Below are 19,134 nucleotides of genomic sequence, written 5' to 3' on the forward strand. Positions count from 1 at the left end.
GGAGACACTGGGGCAGATTGCTGGAGACACTGGGGCAATGCTGGAGACACTGGGGCAGATTGCTGGACACACTGGGGCAGTGCTGGAGGCACACTGGGGCAGATTGCTGGAGACACTGGGGCAAAGCTGGAGACACTGGGGCAGATTGCTGGAGACACTGGGGCAGATTGCTGGACACACTGGGGCAATGCTGGAGGACACACTGGGGCAGATTGCTGGAGACACTGGGGCAATGCTGGAGAAACTGGGGCAGATTGCTGGACACACTGGGGGCAATGCTGGAGGACACACTGGGGCAATGCTGGAAACACTGGATCAGATTGCTGGAGACACTGGGGCAATGCTGGAGACACTGGGACAATGCTGGAGACACTGGGGCAATGCTGGACACACTGGGGCAATGCTGGACACACTGTGGGCAATGCTGGACAATTGGACATACTGGGGCAGATTGCTGGACACACTGGTGGTAATATGCTGGACACACTGGGGCAATGCTGGACATACTGGGGCAGATTGCTGGACACACTGGTGGTAATATGCTGGACACACTGGGGCAGATTGCTGGACACACTGGGGCAGATTGCTGGACACACTGGGGGCAATGCTGGACACACTGGGGGCAATATGCTGGAGTCAGACACTGGGGCCGATTGCTGGAGACACTGTCTGGGGGCAATGCTGGACACACTGGGGCAGATTGCTGGACACTGGGGCAATATGCTGGACATACTGGGGCAGATTGCTGGACACACTGGGGGTAATATGCTGGACACACTAGGGCAGATTGCTGGACACACTGGGGGCAGGACTGGAGGCATGGGCAGAATGTAGACACGGGGCATGATTGGAGACACGGGGCAGAATGAAAAACATGGGGCAGGATTGGATCATGGGGCAGGATGGATACGATGGAGACAGATGGGGCAGGAAGGGGAGATCATATGGTGTAGAATGGATACTCATGAGTGCAGAATGGGAGAACATATGGCTGGAGCCAGGAATGAGACACACGGGGCCAGGGTGGGGAATATTATTACCATAGGGGCTAATTAAGGGATATTATTACTGCAGTGATGTATTTATTTTTTTTGAGTATACTGTTTTAAATGTCCTGTTACTGTGCAGAGTGACACTATATCGCCTTTTTTTCTCCATGTGGTGTAATGTAGAAGTTGTGAAAAATTAAGTAATGTGTTCTGCAAGCAGAGCTCGAGATAACTGTGTTATTTCCTGCAGAAACGAGTCCTGGCTGGAAGAAATGATGGCGGTCTGTGCTGGATGAAAGATGGAGGACTTCACCTAGAGACGTCACTGGTGAGTCAGTGTTACCTATACACTGACACTATACACTGTGTACTATATACAGAGGTCCTGTGTACAATGTCACCAGTGATCACTGTATTACCTATAAACTATATACAGAGCTCCTGTGTATAATGTCACCAGTGATCTCTGTATTACCTCTACACAGACACTGCATACTAAGTACAGATCTCCTGTGAATACTGGCACTTATGGTGATAGTATTGTGGTTTTTTTTATTATTAGTATTGTAGTATTCAGTCACTATGTGGTGGTAATATGTGGTCTGGAAATGGTGTTGTGGTATTTGTCCCTTGAATGTGCTATTTGGTCACCAAGTGGTGGTAATATGTGGTCTTGACATGGTGCGGTGGTATTTGTTCCTTGTATGTGATATTATTCGATCACTGTGGTTGTAATTTGTGGTCTGGTCATGGTGCGGTGGTATTTGTTCCTTGTATGTGATATTATTGGTCAAAATGTACCTAAATTGTATTGCAGTTTTTAACAAATATTTAATAGGTTACATTAGAGTAGCCATTTTTCTGGAATAATCTGGTTCGGGTATAACATGACCCCCGTCACATGACCCCAGTCACATGGCCAGGGGGGCCCCACAGTGTCTGAACAGCCCGGGGCCCTGGCTACCCTTAATCCACCCCTGTTCCCAATGCAATAATATAGTGGGAAATCCACAAAAAATCTGCAAAATTAATGAACATGCTGCGGGTTTTTTTCCGCAATGCGTTTCTATCGCAGAAAAAAACGCAACATGTGCACAAAAATTGCGGAATGCATTAACCCCTCTGTGACCTTAGACGTACTATCCCGTCGAGGTGACCTGGGCCTATCTGACCCTCGACGGGATAGTACGTCATAGCCAATCGGCCGCGCTCACGGGGGGAGCGCGGCCGATCGCGGCCGGGTGTCAGCTGACTATCGCAGCTGACATCCGGCACTATGTGCCAGGAGCGGTCACGGACCGCCCCCGGCACATTAACCCCCGGCACACCGCGATCAAACATGATCGCGGTGTACCGGCGGTATAGGGAAGCATCGCGCAGGGAGGGGGCTCCCTGCGGGCTTCCCTGAGACCCCCGGAGCAACGCGATGTGATCGCGTTGCTCCGAGGGTCTCCTACCTCCTTCCTCGCCGCAGGTCCCGGATCCAAGATGGCCGCGGCATCCGGGTCCTGCAGGGAGGGAGGTGGCTTACCGAGTGTCTGCTCAGAGCAGACACTTGGTAAGCCTGCAGCCCTGCACAGCAGATCGTCGATCTGACAGAGTGCTGTGCACTCTGTCAGATCAATGATCTGTGATGTCCCCCCCTGGGACAAAGTAAAAAAGTTAAAAAAAAAATCCCCACATGTGTGTAAAAAAAAAAAAAAAAAAAAATCCTAAATAAAGAAAAAAATATATATATTATTCCCATAAATACATTTCTTTAGCTAAATAAAATAAAAAAAAACAATAAAAGTACACATATTTAGTATCTGTAGCTGGTTTTTGATCACTTTACCTCACAAAAATCGGAATAAAAAGCGATCAAAAAATGTCACGTGTCCGAAAATTTAACCAATAAAAACGTCAACTCGTCCCGCAAAAAACAAGATCTCACATGACTCAATGTGGACTCAAATATGGAAAAATTACAGCTCTCAAAATGTGGTAACGCAAAAAATATTTTTTGCAAGGAAAAGCGTCTTTCAGTGTGTGACGGCTGCCAATCATAAAAATCCGCTAAAAAACCCGCTATAAAAGAAAATCAAACCCCCCTTCATCACCCCCTTAGTAAGGGAAAAATAAAAAAATAAAAAAATGTATTTATTTCCATTTTCCCATTAGGGTTAGGGTTAGGGCTAGAGTTAGGACTAGAGTTAGGGCTAGGGTTAGGGTTAGGGCAAGGGTTAGGGCTAGGGTTAGGGCTAGGGTTAGGGCTAGGGTTAGGGCTAGGGCTAGGGTTGGGGCTAGGGTTAGGGTTAGGGCTAGGGCTAGTGTTACGGCTAGTGATAGGGCTAGGGTTATTGCTAGGGTTAGGGCTAGGGTTGGGGCTACAGTTAGGGTTGGGGCTAAAGATAGGGTTAGGGTTTGGATTACATTTATGGTTGGGAATAGGGTTGGTGTGTCTGGGTTAGAGGAGTGGTTAGGGTTACTGTTGGGATTAGGGTAAGGGGTGTGTTTGGATTAGGGTTTCAGTTATAATTGGGGGGTTTCCACTGTTTAGGCACATCAGGGGCTCTCCAAACGGGACATGGCATCCGATCTGAATTCCAGCCAATTCTGCGTTGAAAAAGGAAAACAGTGCTCCTTCCCTTCAGAGCTCTCCCGTGTGCCCAAACAGGGGTTTACCCCAACATATGGGGTATCAGCGTACTCAGGACAAATTGGACATCATCTTTTGGGGTCCAATTTCTCCTGCTACCCTTGGGAAAATACAAAACTGGGGGCCAAAAAATAAGTTTTGTGGGAAAAAAAAAGATTTTTTATTTTCACGGCTCTGCGTTGTAAACTGTAGTGAAACACTTGGGGGTTCAAAGTTCTCACAACACATCTAGATAAGTTCCTTGAGGGGGTCTAGTTTCCAATATGGGGTCACTTGTGGGGGGTTTGTACTGTTTGGGTACATCAGGGGCTCTGCAAATGCAACGTGACGCCTGCAGACCAATCCATTTAAGTCTGCATTCCAAATGGCGCTCCTTCCCTTCCGAGCTCTGTCATGCGCCCAAACAGTGGTTCCCCCCCACATATGGGGTATCAGCGTACTCAGGACAAATTGGACAACAACTTTTGTGGTCCAATTTATCCTGATACCCTTGTGAAAATACAAAACTGGGGGCTAAAAAAATCATTTTTGTGAAAAAAAAAAGAATTTTTATTTTCACGGCTCTGCGTTATAAACTGTAGTGAAACACTTGGGGGTTCAAAGTTCTCACAACACATCTAGATAAGTTCCTTGGGGGGTTTAGTTTCCAATATGGGGTCACTTGTGGGGGGTTTGTACTGTTTGGGTACATCAGGGGCTCTGCAAATGCAACGTGATGCCTGCAGACCAATCCATTTAAGTCTGCATTCCAAATGGCGCTCCTTCCCTTCCGAGCTCTGTCATGCGCCCAAACAGTGGTTCCCCCCCACATATGGGGTATCAGCGTACTCAGGACAAATTGGACAACAACGTTTGAGGTCCAATTTATCCTGATACCCTTGTGAAAATACAAAACTGGGGGCTAAAAAATCATTTTTGTGAACAAAAAAATAATTTTTATTTTCACGGCTCTGCGTTATAAACTGTAGTGAAACACTTGGGGGTTCAAAGCTCTCAAAACACATCTAGATAAGTTCCTTAGGGGGTCTACTTTCCAAAATGGTGTCACTTGTGGGGGTTTTTAATGTTTAGGCACATCAGGGGCTCTCCAAACGCAACATGGCATCCCATCTTAATTCCAGTCAATTTTGCATTGAAAAGTAATATAGCGCTCCTTCCCTTCCGAGCTCTGCTATGCGCCCAAACAGTGGTTTACCCCCACATATGGGGTATCGTCGTACTCAGGACAAATTGCACAACAACTTTTGTGGTCTAATTTCTTCTCTTACCCTTGGGGAAATAAAAAAATGGGGGCGAAAAGATCATTTTTGTGAAAAAATATGATTTTTTATTTTTACGGCTCTGCAGTATAAACTTCTGTGAAGCACTTGTTGGGTCAAAGTGCTCACCACACATCTTGATAAGTTCCTTAAGGGGTCTACCTTCCAAAATGGTGTCACTTGTGGGGGGTTTCAATGTTTAGGCACATCAGGGGCTCTCCAAACGCAACATGGCGTCCCATCTCAATTCCAGTCAATTTTGCATTGAAAAGTCAGATGGCGCTCCTTCCCTTCCGAGCTCTGCCCTGCACCCAAACAGTGGTTTACACCCACATATGGGGTATCAGCGTACTCAGGACAAATTGCACAACAATTTTTGGTGTCCAATTTCTTCTCTTACCCTTGGGAAAATAAAAAATTGGGGGCGAAAAGATCATTTTTGTGAAAAAATATGATTTTTTATTTTTACGGCTCTGCATTATAAACTTCTGTGAAGCACTTGTTGGGTCAAAGTGCTCAACACACATCTAGATAAGTTCCTTAAGGGGTCTACTTTCCAAAATGGTGTCACTTGTGGGGGGTTTCAATGTTTAGGCACATCAGGGGCTCTCCAAATGCAACATGGCGTCCCATCTCAATTCCAGTCAATTTTGAATTGAAAAGTCAAATGGCGCTCCTTCCCTTCCGAGCTCTGCCCTGCGCCCAAACAATGGTTTACACCCACATATGGGGTATCAGCGTACTCAGGACAAATTGCACAACAATTTTTGGCGTCCAATTTCTTCTCTTACCCTTGGGAAAATAAAAAATTGGGGGCGAAAATATCATTTTTGTGAAAAAATGATTTTTTATATTTACGGCTCTGCATTATAAACTTCTGTGAAGCACTTGTTGGGTCAAAGTGCTCACCACACATCTAGATAAGATCCTTAGGGGGTCTACTTTCCAAAATGGTGTCACTTGTGGGGGGTTTCAATGTTTAGGCACATCAGGGGCTCTCCAAATGCAACATGGCGTCCCATCTCAATTCCGGTCAATTTTGCATTGAAAAGTCAAATGGCGCTCCTTTCCTTCCGAGCTCTGCCATGCGCCCAAACAGTGGTTTACCCCCACATATGGAGTATCAGCGTACTCAGGACAAATTGTACAACAAATTTTGGGGTCTATTTTCTCCTGTTACCCTTGGTAAAATAAAACAAATTGGAGCTGAAATAATTTTTTTGTGAAAAAAAGTTAAATGTTCATTTTTATTTAAACATTCCAAAAATTTCTGTGAAACACCTGAAGGGTTAATAAACTTCTTGAAAGTGGTTTTGAGGGGTGCAGTTTTTAGAATGGTGTCACACTTGGGTATTTTCTATCATATAGACCCCTCAAAATGACTTCAAATGAGATGTGGTCCCTAAAAAAAAATGGTGTTGTAAAAATGAGAAATTGCTGGTTGGTTCCAAAATTGTGCTGATGTAAAGTAGACATGTGGGAAATGTTACTTATTAAGTATTTTGCATGACATATGTCTGTGATTTAAGGGCATAAAAATTCAAAGTTGGAAAATTGCGAAATTTTCAAAATTTTCGCCAAATATTCGTTTTTTTCACAAATAAACGCAAATTATATCGAATAAATTTTATCACTATCATGAAGTACAATATGTCACGAGAAAACAATGTCAGAATCGCCAAGATCCGTTGAAGCGTTCCAGAGTTATAACCTCATAAAGGGACAGTGGTCAGAATTGTAAAAATTGGCCTGGTCATTAACCCCTTCCCGACATTTGACGTACTATCCCGTCGAGGTGGGGTGGGCCCGTATGACCACCGACGGGATAGTACGTCATAGCCGATCGGCCGCGCTCACGGGGGGAGCGCGGCCGATCGCGGCCGGGTGTCGGCTGCATATCGCAGCTGACATCCGGCACTATGTGCCAGGAGCGGTCACGGACCGCCCCCGGCACATTAACCCCCGGCACACCGCGATCAAACATGATCGCGATGTGCCGGCGATGCAGGGAAGCATCGCGCAGGGAGAGGGCTCCCTGCGGGCTTCCCTGAGCCCCCCGCAGCAACGCGATGTGATCGCGTTGCTGCGAGGGTCTTACCTCCCTCCCTGCCTGCTCCAGACCCGGATCCAAGATGGCCGCGGATCCGGGTCCTGCAGGGAGGGAGGTGGCTTCACAGACGCCTGCTCAGAGCAGGCACTGTGAAGCAGCCTGTACTTCTCGCAGATCGGTGATCTGTCAGAGTGCTATGCAAACTGGCAGATCACCGATCTGTATTGTCCCCCCCTGGGGCAAAGTAAAAAAGTTAAAAAAAAAATTTCCAAATGTGTAAAAAAAAATAAAAAAAAATATTCCAAAATAATGAAAAAAAAAAAAAAATATTATTCCCATAAATACATTTCTTTATCTAAATTAAAAAAAAAAAACAATAAAAGTACACATATTTAGTATCGCCACGTCCGTAACGACCCAACCTATAAAACTGCCACACTAGTTAACCCCTTCAGTAAACACCGTAAGGAGAAAAAAAAAAAACGAGGCAAAAAACAACGCTTTATTACCATACCGCCGAACAAAAAGTGGAATAACACGCGATCAAAAAGACTGATATAAATATCCATGGTACCGCTGAAAACGTCATCTTGTCCCGCAAAAAACAAGCCGCCATACAGCATCATCAGCAAAAAAATAAAAAAGTTATAGTCCTGAGAATAAAGCGATACCAAAATAATTATTTTTTCTATAAAATAGTTTTTATCGTATAAAAGCGCCAAAACATAAAAAAAATGATATAAATGAGATATCGCTGTAATCATACTGACCCGACGAATAAAACTGCTTTATCAATTTTACCAAACCCGGAACGGTATAAACGCCTCTCCCAAAATAAATTCATGAATAGCAGGTTTTTGGTCATTCTGCCTCACAAAAATCGGAATAAAAAGCGATCAAAAACGGTCACGTGTCCGAAAATGTTACCAATAAAAACGTCAACTCGTCCCGCAAAAAACAAGACCTCACATGACTCTGTGGAGCAAATGTGGAAAAATTATAGGTCTCAAAATGTGGAGACGCAAAAACTTTTTTGCTATAAAAAGCGTCGCTGGTTTCACACTTGCGTTTTTGTCTGCAGCGTTTTTTGCACAAAAAAACGCATGCGTTTTTTCCCTATATTTAACATTGAAAACGCATGCGGTTTTTTTGTACGCGTTTGGTCGCGTTTTCAAACGCATGCGGTTTTTTTCTGCATGCGTTCATTTTCAGAAATACAACCTGCAGTATTTTCTTGCGTTTTTAAGCACATGCGTTTGTTTGCGTTAAAAACGCATGCATTTTTATCGAAAAAAACAGAAAACACACTGAAAAGCCACCCACCACCATCAAGGTGATAAAGGGATCCAAACCCTAACCCTAACTCTACCCCTAACCTCACCCCTAACCGTTTAATGAACATTTTCTGACAGTCATAGTGCCACGTATTTCAGTGCCACGTATTTCAGTGCCACGTATTTCAGTGCCACGTATTTCAGTGCCATGTATTTCAGTGCCACGTATTTCAGTGCCATGTATTTCAGTGCCACGTATCACGTATTTCAGTGCCACGTGTTTCAGTGCCACGTATTTCAGTGCCACGTATCACGTATTTCAGTGCCACATATTTTAGTACCACGTATTTCAGTTGCACGTATTTCAGTGCCACGTATTTCAGTGCCACGTATTTCAGTGCCACGTATCACGTATTTCAGTGCCACGTGTTTCAGTGCCACGTATCACATATTTCAGTGCCACGTATTTCAGTGCCACGTATTTCAGTGCCACGTATTTCAGTGCCACGTATTTCAGTGCCACATATCACATATTTCAGTGCCACTTATTTAAGTGCCACGTATTTCAGTGCCACGTATTTCAGTGCCACGTATTTCAGTGCCACGTATTTCAGTGCCACGTGTTTCAGTGCCACGTATTTAAGTGCCACGTATCACGTATTTCAGTGCCACGTATTTCAGTGCCACGTATTTCAGTGCCACGTATTTCAGTGCCACGTATTTCAGTGCCACGTATTTAAGTGCCACATATCACATATTTCAGTGCCACTTATTTAAGTGCCACGTATTTCAGTGCCACGTATTTCAGTGCCACGTATTTCAGTGCCACGTATTTCAGTGCCACGTATTTCAGTGCCACGTATTTCAGTCACGTTTAGGGTTAGGGTTAGGGTTAGGGCTAGGGTTGGAGGTAAAGTTAGGGTTGGGGCTAAAGTTAGGGTTGGGGCTAAAGTTAGGGTTAGGGTTTGGATTACATTTACGTTTGGATTAGGGTTGGGATTAGAATTATGGGTGTGTCAGGGCTAGGGGTGTGGTTAGGGTTACCGTTGGGATTAGGGTTAGGGGTGTGTTTGGGTTAGGGTTTCAGGTAGAATTGGGGGGTTTCCACTGTCCAGGCACATCAGGGGCTCTCCAAGCGCGACATGGCGTCCAATCTCAATTCCAGCCAATTCTGCGTTGAAAAAGTAAAACAGTGCTCCTTCCCTTCCGAGCTCTCCCGTGCGCCCAAAAAGGGGTTTACCCCAACATATGTGTTATCAGCTTACTCGGGACAAATTGAACAACAACTTCTGGGGTCCAAGTTCTCTTGTTATCCTTAGGAAAATAAAAATTTGGGGGGCTAAAAATCATTTTTGTGGGAAAAAAAAGATGTTTTATTTTCACGGCTCTGCATTATAAACTTCTGTGAAGCACTTGTTGGGTCAAAGTGCTCAACACACATCTAGATAAGTTCCTTAAGGGGTCTACTTTCCAAAATGGTGTCACTTGTGGGGGGTTTCAATGTTTAGGCACAATAGGGGCTCTCCAAATGCAACATGGCGTCCCATCTCAATTCCAGTCAATTTTGAATTGAAAAGTCAAATGGCGCTCCTTCCCTTCCGAGCTCTGCCCTGCGCCCAAACAATGGTTTACACCCACATATGGGGTATCAGCGTACTCAGGACAAATTGCACAACAATTTTTGGCGTCCAATTTCTTCTCTTACCCTTGGGAAAATAAAAAATTGGGGGCGAAAATATCATTTTTGTGAAAAAATGATTTTTTATATTTACGGCTCTGCATTATAAACTTCTGTGAAGCACTTGTTGGGTCAAAGTGCTCACCACACATCTAGATAAGATCCTTAGGGGGTCTACTTTCCAAAATGGTGTCACTTGTGGGGGGTTTCAATGTTTAGGCACATCAGGGGCTCTCCAAATGCAACATGGCGTCCCATCTCAATTCCGGTCAATTTTGCATTGAAAAGTCAAATGGCGCTCCTTTCCTTCCGAGCTCTGCCATGCGCCCAAACAGTGGTTTACCCCCACATATGGAGTATCAGCGTACTCAGGACAAATTGTACAACAAATTTTGGGGTCTATTTTCTCCTGTTACCCTTGGTAAAATAAAACAAATTGGAGCTGAAATAATTTTTTTGTGAAAAAAAGTTAAATGTTCATTTTTATTTAAACATTCCAAAAATTTCTGTGAAACACCTGAAGGGTTAATAAACTTCTTGAAAGTGGTTTTGAGTACCTTGAGGGGTGCAGTTTTTAGAATGGTGTCACACTTGGGTATTTTCTATCATATAGACCCCTCAAAATGACTTCAAATGAGATGTGGTCCCTAAAAAAAAATGGTGTTGTAAAAATGAGAAATTGCTGGTTGGTTCCAAAATTGTGCTGATGTAAAGTAGACATGTGGGAAATGTTACTTATTAAGTATTTTGCGTGACATATGTCTGTGATTTAAGGGCATAAAAATTCAAAGTTGGAAAATTGCGAAATTTTCAAAATTTTCGCCAAATATTCGTTTTTTTCACAAATAAACGCAAATTATATCGAATAAATTTTATCACTATCATGAAGTACAATATGTCACGAGAAAACAATGTCAGAATCGCCAAGATCCGTTGAAGCGTTCCAGAGTTATAACCTCATAAAGGGACAGTGGTCAGAATTGTAAAAATTGGCCTGGTCATTAACCCCTTCCCGACATTTGACGTACTATCCCGTCGAGGTGGGGTGGGCCCGTATGACCACCGACGGGATAGTACGTCATAGCCGATCGGCCGCGCTCACGGGGGGAGCGCGGCCGATCGCGGCCGGGTGTCGGCTGCATATCGCAGCTGACATCCGGCACTATGTGCCAGGAGCGGTCACGGACCGCCCCCGGCACATTAACCCCCGGCACACCGCGATCAAACATGATCGCGATGTGCCGGCGATGCAGGGAAGCATCGCGCAGGGAGAGGGCTCCCTGCGGGCTTCCCTGAGCCCCCCGCAGCAACGCGATGTGATCGCGTTGCTGCGAGGGTCTTACCTCCCTCCCTGCCTGCTCCAGACCCGGATCCAAGATGGCCGCGGATCCGGGTCCTGCAGGGAGGGAGGTGGCTTCACAGACGCCTGCTCAGAGCAGGCACTGTGAAGCAGCCTGTACTTCTCGCAGATCGGTGATCTGTCAGAGTGCTATGCAAACTGGCAGATCACCGATCTGTATTGTCCCCCCCTGGGGCAAAGTAAAAAAGTAAAAAAAAAAATTTCCAAATGTGTAAAAAAAGATAAAAAAAAATATTCCAAAATAATGAAAAAAAAAAAAAAATATTATTCCCATAAATACATTTCTTTATCTAAATTAAAAAAAAAAAACAATAAAAGTACACATATTTAGTATCGCCACGTCCGTAACGACCCAACCTATAAAACTGCCACACTAGTTAACCCCTTCAGTAAACACCGTAAGGAAAAAAAAAAAAAACGAGGCAAAAAACAACGCTTTATTACCATACCGCCGAACAAAAAGTGGAATAACACGCGATCAAAAAGACTGATATAAATATCCATGGTACCGCTGAAAACGTCATCTTGTCCCGCAAAAAACAAGCCGCCATACAGCATCATCAGCAAAAAAATAAAAAAGTTATAGTCCTGAGAATAAAGCGATACCAAAATAATTATTTTTTCTATAAAATAGTTTTTATCGTATAAAAGCGCCAAAACATAAAAAAAATGATATAAATGAGATATCGCTGTAATCATACTGACCCGACGAATAAAACTGCTTTATCAATTTTACCAAACCCGGAACGGTATAAACGCCTCTCCCAAAATAAATTCATGAATAGCAGGTTTTTGGTCATTCTGCCTCACAAAAATCGGAATAAAAAGCGATCAAAAACGGTCACGTGTCCGAAAATGTTACCAATAAAAACGTCAACTCGTCCCGCAAAAAACAAGACCTCACATGACTCTGTGGAGCAAATGTGGAAAAATTATAGGTCTCAAAATGTGGAGACGCAAAAACTTTTTTGCTATAAAAAGCGTCGCTGGTTTCACACTTGCGTTTTTGTCTGCAGCGTTTTTTGCACAAAAAAACGCATGCGTTTTTTCCCTATATTTAACATTGAAAACGCATGCGGTTTTTTTGTACGCGTTTGGTCGCGTTTTCAAACGCATGCGGTTTTTTTCTGCATGCGTTCATTTTCAGAAATACAACCTGCAGTATTTTCTTGCGTTTTTAAGCACATGCGTTTGTTTGCGTTAAAAACGCATGCATTTTTATCGAAAAAAACAGAAAACACACTGAAAAGCCACCCACCACCATCAAGGTGATAAAGGGATCCAAACCCTAACCCTAACTCTACCCCTAACCTCACCCCTAACCGTTTAATGAACATTTTCTGACAGTCATAGTGCCACGTATTTCAGTGCCACGTATTTCAGTGCCACGTATTTCAGTGCCACGTATTTCAGTGCCACGTATTTCAGTGCCATGTATTTCAGTGCCACGTATCACGTATTTCAGTGCCACGTGTTTCAGTGCCACGTATTTCAGTGCCACGTATCACGTATTTCAGTGCCACATATTTTAGTACCACGTATTTCAGTTGCACGTATTTCAGTTGCACGTATTTCAGTGCCACGTATTTCAGTGCCACGTATCACGTATTTCAGTGCCACGTGTTTCAGTGCCACGTATCACATATTTCAGTGCCACGTATTTCAGTGCCACGTATTTCAGTGCCACGTATTTCAGTGCCTCGTATTTCAGTGCCACATATCACATATTTCAGTGCCACTTATTTAAGTGCCACGTATTTCAGTGCCACATATTTCAGTGCCACGTATTTCAGTGCCACGTGTTTCAGTGCCACGTATTTAAGTGCCACGTATCACGTATTTCAGTGCCACGTATTTCAGTGCCACGTATTTCAGTGCCACGTATTTCAGTGCCACGTATTTCAGTGCCACGTATTTAAGTGCCACATATCACATATTTCAGTGCCACTTATTTAAGTGCCACGTATTTCAGTGCCACGTATTTCAGTGCCACGTATTTCAGTGCCACGTATTTCAGTGCCACGTATTTCAGTGCCACGTATTTCAGTCACATTTAGGGTTAGGGTTAGGGTTAGGGCTAGGGTTGGAGGTAAAGTTAGGGTTGGGGCTAAAGTTAGGGTTGGGGCTAAAGTTAGGGTTAGGGTTTGGATTACATTTACGTTTGGATTAGGGTTGGGATTAGAATTATGGGTGTGTCAGGGCTAGGGGTGTGGTTAGGGTTACCGTTGGGATTAGGGTTAGGGGTGTGTTTGGGTTAGGGTTTCAGGTAGAATTGGGGGGTTTCCACTGTCCAGGCACATCAGGGGCTCTCCAAGCGCGACATGGCGTCCAATCTCAATTCCAGCCAATTCTGCGTTGAAAAAGTAAAACAGTGCTCCTTCCCTTCCGAGCTCTCCCGTGCGCCCAAAAAGGGGTTTACCCCAACATATGTGTTATCAGCTTACTCGGGACAAATTGAACAACAACTTCTGGGGTCCAAGTTCTCTTGTTATCCTTAGGAAAATAAAAATTTGGGGGGCTAAAAATCATTTTTGTGGGAAAAAAAAGATGTTTTATTTTCACGGCTCTGCATTATAAACTGTAGTGAAACACTTGGGGGTTCAAAGTTCTCACAACACATCTAGATAAGTTCCTTGGGAGGTCTAGTTTCCAATATGGGGTCACTTGTGGGGGGTTTGTACTGTTTGGGTACATCAGGGGCTCTGCAAATGCAACGTGACGCCTGCAGACCAATCCATTTAAGGCTGCATTCCAAATGGCGCTCCTTCCCTTCCGAGCTCTGTCATGCGTCCAAACAGTGGTTCCCCCCGACATATGGGGTATCAGCGTACTCAGGACAAATTGGACAACAACTTTTGGGGTCTAATTTATCCTGTTACCCTTGTGAAAATACAAAACTGGGGGCTAAAAAATCATTTTTGTGAAAAAAAAAAAATAATTTTTATTTTCACGGCTTTGCGCTATAAACTTTAGTGAAACACTTGGGGGTTCAAAGTTCTCAAAACACATCTAGATAAGTTCCTTGGGAGGTCTAGTTTCCAATATGGGGTCACTTGTGGGGGGTTTGTACTGTTTGGGTACATCAGGGGCTCTGCAAATGCAACGTGACGGCTGCTGACCAATCCATTTAAGTCTGCATTCCAAATGGCGCTCCTTCCCTTCCGAGCTCTGTCATGCGCCCAAACAGTGGTTCCCCCCCACATATGGGGTATCAGCGTACTCAGGACAAATTGGAAAACAAATTTTGGGGTCCAATTTATTCTGTTACCCTTGTAAAAATACAAAGCTGGGGGCTAAAAAATCATTTTTGAGAAAAAAAAAAAAATTATTTTCACGGCTCTGCGTTATAATCTGTAGTGAAACACTTGGGGGTTCAAAGCTCTCAAAACACATCTAGATAAGTTCCTTAGGGGGTCTACTTTCCAAAATGGTGTCACTTGTAGGGAGTTTCAATGTTTAGGCACATCAGGGGCTCTCCAAACGCAACATGGCGTCCCATCTCAATTCCAGTCAATTTTGCATTGAAAAGTCAAATGGCGCTCCTTCCCTTCCAAGCTCTGCCATGCGCCCAAACAATGGTTTACACCCACATATGGGGTATCAGCGTACTCAGGACAAATTGCACAACATTTTTTGGGGTCCAATTTCTTCTCTTACCCTTGGGAAAATAAAAAATTGGGGGCAAAAAGATCATTTTTGTGAAAAAATATGATTTTTTATTTTTACGGCTCTGCATTATAAACTTCTGTGAAGCACTTGGTGGGTCAAAGTGCTCACCACACATCTAGATAAGTTCCTTAGGGGGTCTACTTTCCAAAATGGTGTCACTTGTAGGGAGTTTCAATGTTTAGGCACATCAGGGGCTCTCCAAACGCAACATGGCGTCCCATCTCAATTCCAGTCAATTTTGCATTGAAAAGTCAAATGGCGCTCCTTCCCTTCCAAGCTCTGCCATGCGCCCAAACAATGGTTTACACCCACATATGGGGTATCAGCGTACTCAGGACAAATTGCACAACATTTTTTGGGGTCCAATTTCTTCTCTTACCCTTGGGAAAATAAAAAATTGGGGGCAAAAAGATCATTTTTGTGAAAAAATATGATTTTTTATTTTTACGGCTCTGCATTATAAACTTCTGTGAAGCACTTGGTGGGTCAAAGTGCTCACCACACATCTAGATAAGTTCCTTAGGGGGTCTACTTTCCAAAATGGTGTCACTTGTAGGGAGTTTCAATGTTTAGGCACATCAGGGGCTCTCCAAACGCAACATGGCGTCCCATCTCAATTCCAGTCAATTTTGCATTGAAAAGTCAAATGGCGCTCCTTCCCTTCCAAGCTCTGCCATGCGCCCAAACAATGGTTTACACCCACATATGGGGTATCAGCGTACTCAGGACAAATTGCACAACATTTTTTGGGGTCCAATTTCTTCTCTTACCCTTGGGAAAATAAAAAATTGGGGGCGAAAAGATCATTTTTGTGAAAAAATATGATTTTTTATTTTTACGGCTCTGCATTATAAACTTCTGTGAAGCACTTGGTGGGTCAAAGTGCTCACCACACATCTAGATAAGTTCCTTAGGGGGTCTACTTTCCAAAATGGTGTCACTTGTAGGGAGTTTCAATGTTTAGGCACATCAGGGGCTCTCCAAACGCAACATGGCGTCCCATCTCAATTCCAGTCAATTTTGCATTGAAAAGTCAAATGGCGCTCCTTCCCTTCCAAGCTCTGCCATGCGCCCAAACAATGGTTTACACCCACATATGGGGTATCAGCGTACTCAGGACAAATTGCACAACATTTTTTGGGGTCCAATTTCTTCTCTTACCCTTGGGAAAATAAAAAATTGGGGGCGAAAAGATCATTTTTGTGAAAAAATATGATTTTTTATTTTTACGGCTCTGCATTATAAACTTCTGTGAAGCACTTGGTGGGTCAAAGTGCTCACCACACATCTAGATAAGTTCCTTAGGGGGTCTACTTTCCAAAATGGTGTCACTTGTAGGGAGTTTCAATGTTTAGGCACATCAGGGGCTCTCCAAACGCAACATGGCGTCCCATCTCAATTCCAGTCAATTTTGCATTGAAAAGTCAAATGGCGCTCCTTCCCTTCCAAGCTCTGCCATGCGCCTAAACAATGGTTTACACCCACATATGGGGTATCATCGTACTCAGGACAAATTGTACAACAACTTTGGGGGTCCATTTTCTCCTGTTACCCTTGGTAAAATAAAACAAATTGGAGCTGAAATAAATTTTGTGTGAAAAAAAGTTAAATGTTCATTTTTATTTAAACATTCCAAAAATTCCTGTGAAACACCTGAAGGGTTAATAAACTTCTTGAATGTGGTTTTGAGCACCTTGAGGGGTGCAGTTTTTAGAATGGTGTCACACTTGAGTATTTTCTATCATATAGACCCCTCAAAATGACTTCAAATGAGATGTGGTCCCTAAAAAAAAATGGTGTTGTAAAAATGAGAAATTGCTGGTCAACTTTTAACCCTTATAACTCCGTCACAAAAAAAAATTTTGGTTCCAAAATTGTACTGATGTAAAGTAGACATGTGGGAAATGTTACTTATTAACCCCTTCCCGACATGTGACGGTATAGTACGTCACATGTCGGGACCCCCGCTTTGATGTGCGCTCCGGCGGTGAGCGCACATCAAAGTCGCGACATGTCAGCTGTTTTTTACAGCTGACATGTGCGCGCAATAGCGGCGGGTGAAATCGCGATCACCCGCCGCTATTAACTAGTTAAATGCCGCTGTCAAGCGCAGACAGCGGCATTTAACTACCGCATCCGGCCGTGCGGCCGGATATGAGCGCATCGCCGACCCCTGTCACATGATCGGGGGTCGGCGATGCTCCTCCATTGTAACCATAGAGGTCCTTGAGACCTCTATGGTTACTGATTGCCGGTGGCTGTGAGCGCCCCCCTGTGGTCGGCGCTCACAGCACACCTGCATTTTAGCTACATAACAGCGATCTGATGATCGCTGTTATGTAGCAGAGCCGATCGGGCTGTGCCTGCTTCTAGCCTCCCATGGAGGCTATAGAAGCATGGCAAAAGTAAAAAAAAAAAGTTTTTAAAAATGTGAAAAAAATAATAAAAACATAAAAGTTTAAATCACCCCCCTTTCGCCCCAATCAAAATAAATCAATAAAAAAAACCAAAAACCTACACATATTTGGTATCGCCGCGTTCAGAATCGCCCGATCTATCAATTAAAAAAAAGCATTAACCTGATCGCTAAATGGCGTAATGAGAAAAAAATTCGAAACGCCAGATTTACGTTTTTTTGGTCGCCACGACATTGCATTAAAATGCAATAACGGGCGATCAAAAGAACGTATCTACACCAAAATGCTATCATTAAAAACGCCAGCTCGGCACGCAAAAAATAAGCCCTCACCTGACCCCAGATCACGAAAAATGGAGACGCTACGAGTATCGGAAAATGGCGCAATTTTGTTTTGTTTTGTTTTTTGCAAAGTTTGGAATTTTTTTTCACCACTTAGGTGAAAAATAACCTAGTCATGTTAGGTGTCTATGAACTCGTAGTGACCTGGAGAATCATAATGGCAGGTCAGTTTTAGCATTTAGTGAACCTAGCAAAATAGGCAAGCAAAAAACAAGTGTGGGATTGCACTTTTTTTGCAATTTCACTGCACTTGGAATTTTTTTCCCGTTTTCTAGTACACGACATGCTAAAACCAATGATGTCGTTCAAAAGTACAACTCGTCCCGCAAAAAATAAGCCCTCACATGGCCAAATTGACGGAAAAATAAAAAAGTTATGGCTCTGGGAAGGAGGGGAGCGAAAAACGAAAACGGAAAAACGGAAAAAGCTCCGGGGGTGAAGGGGTTAAGTATTTTGCGTGACATATGTCTGTGATTTAAGGGCACAAAAATTCAAAGTTGGAAAATTGCAAAATTTTCAAAATTTTCGCCAAATTTCCATTTTTTTCACAAATAAACGCAAGTTATATCGAATAAATTTTACCTTTAACATGAAGTACAATATGTCACGAGAAAACAATGTCAGAATCGCCAAGATCCGTCAAAGCGTTCCAGAGTTATAGCCTCATAAAGGGACAGTGGTCAGAATTGTAAAAATTGGCCCGGTCATTAACGTGCAAACCACCCTTGGGGGTGAAGGGGTTAACGTGCAAACCACCCTTGGGGGTGAAGGGGTTAAAAATGATAGGATGCTTAATGTAATCGTTTTTTAAACGTTTTTGCAGTGAAAAACCGCCTAAAAAACGCAAAAAACTCGCAACATGTCTATGCACCTCCATAGATAAGCAGCCCCTCGGCCTTCTGCACCACAATCACTGCTGGCTAGCTCCTGTTCTGCTGTGCAGCTGAGGGTCTGCGCCTTGTCACACCAGGCATGATAAATGAAGATGGGCCCCAGCCACCATAGGGCCCATGGGATCCAGCAGAGTTTATGATGCAGTAAAGGGGCATTCCTCATGTCTTCAGGTGGGCTGTAGGTAGTCTGTCCAACCCAAGGTGGTCTCTCCAGTAGGCAAAGGCTGGTGGAGGAGGGGAAGTTACCCTCATGCCCATCTAGTTCTGGTGTTTACTTATGTAAAAGTTCAGTTTTGGGCTCCCTTGTCCCTTTCTATTCCTGTATTATACTGCAGCAACATAATAGGAGTGAGGTGAATATCTCATTTCCCTGCAAGCACTGATGTACATGCAGTCACAAGAGAGGTGACTTATCGTCTGCCCGTCCTTTGCTCACCCCGAGCAGAGTCCTATGACGTCAACTGCCAGTAATCAGCAGTAATTGTCACGTCACCGGTCGGCTCTCTCGGCGCCCTGGCGCGGACCCGCGTATCCTGCGCGCCCACCTGCGCGTCCTCTTCCCCGTG

The 19,134-nt window shown here is 43.9% G+C and overlaps 1 protein-coding gene across 2 annotated transcripts in view; it reads right to left on the reverse strand.

Annotated features, from left to right (window-relative positions):
- Window positions 1–19,123, reverse strand: part of DBH (dopamine beta-hydroxylase) — an 85,095-nt gene extending 65,972 nt beyond the window's left edge. For both annotated transcript variants that reach the window (XM_077284348.1, XM_077284347.1), the window contains exon 1: window positions 19,005–19,123. The gene's annotated coding sequence lies outside the window, so the exon portion shown is untranslated. The remainder of the gene's footprint in view (window positions 1–19,004) is intronic.
- Window positions 19,124–19,134: the final 11 nt, after the last annotated feature.

The sequence above is a fragment of the Ranitomeya variabilis genome, chromosome 2, assembly GCF_051348905.1.
Source record: "Ranitomeya variabilis isolate aRanVar5 chromosome 2, aRanVar5.hap1, whole genome shotgun sequence".
Classification (NCBI taxonomy): domain Eukaryota; kingdom Metazoa; phylum Chordata; class Amphibia; order Anura; family Dendrobatidae; genus Ranitomeya; species Ranitomeya variabilis.